This window comes from Bos javanicus, chromosome 10, assembly GCF_032452875.1.
Source record: "Bos javanicus breed banteng chromosome 10, ARS-OSU_banteng_1.0, whole genome shotgun sequence".
Lineage (NCBI taxonomy): Eukaryota > Metazoa > Chordata > Mammalia > Artiodactyla > Bovidae > Bos > Bos javanicus.
Window position 1 is genome coordinate 58,141,526 of NC_083877.1, and position 1,115 is coordinate 58,142,640.

At 29.8% G+C, this 1,115-nt stretch overlaps 1 non-coding gene across 1 annotated transcript; it reads left to right on the forward strand.

Annotated features, from left to right (window-relative positions):
• Nucleotides 1–1,043: 1,043 nt before the first annotated feature.
• On the forward strand, nucleotides 1,044–1,115 carry TRNAC-GCA (transfer RNA cysteine (anticodon GCA)). Its single transcript has one exon. It is a non-coding gene; the product is annotated as a tRNA-Cys (tRNA).

The window sequence follows — 1,115 nt, forward strand, 5'->3', positions numbered from 1 at the left end:
TTTACCCTTTTAAAGTGTACACTTCAATGGTTTTTAGTATATTCACAAAGTTATATAATTGTTACCCAATCTGACTTTAGAATATTTTCAAAATCCCAAAAAGAAGCCCCATATTATATATCAGCAGTCACTCCCTCTTCCCCTAACACTCCCAGACCCTGACAAATACTAATCTATTTTTTTGTCTTCTCTGGATTTGCTTATTCTGGGTATTTCATATAAATGGAATCATATAACATGTGGTCTTTTGTGACTGCCTTCTTTCACTTAGCATAATGTTTTCAAGGCTTATGAATGTTGTAACATGTATCATTACTTAACATTTTTATGATCAGTTCAGTAATACTATACTGTACTGGTATATCACATTTTCTTTATTTTTCAGTTGATGGACATTTAGTTTAATTCCACATTTTGGCTATTAAGAATAATGCTTCTATGCACATTTGTGCACAGGTTTTCAAAAAATTTTATTTATTTATTTTAAAAGAAACAAAGATAAATATTTTTAATGATAAAAGTTACAATTCACAAAGAAGATAGACGTCATAAACTATTAGACACCTTAACAACAAAGAAGCAAAGATAATAAAGCAAAAATCAGAAGAAATAAAAGGGAAAAGAAAAAATATATAATCATAGTGAGACATACTAACATTTCTCTGAGAATATTTTTATCAAGTGCAGAAAAAATAAGAATAGGAGTATCTTGAATGGTGTCATTAATAATTTAAATATATTTCTATTTAATTTATATTAATCATATCCTATTTATAGCTCATACTTCGTTATTAGCTATCCATAGGACATTTAGAAAAACTGGCAAAAAATTAGACATTACTAAATTTCAAAAAGTAGAATTTTTTTTATGTGTGTGATTCAGTTATACACGTTATTTTTTAAATTATTTTCCATTATGGGTTACTACAAGACACTGACTATACTTCCCTGTGTGCACAGGTTTTTGTATAGACATATGTTTTTATTTCTCTTGAGTATATACCTAGGAATGGAATTGGTAGGTCATGTGGTAACTTTGGGCTTCCCTGGTGGCTCAGATGGTAAAGTGTCTGCCTGCAATGCAGGAGACCCAGGTTCAATCCCTGGGTTGGGAA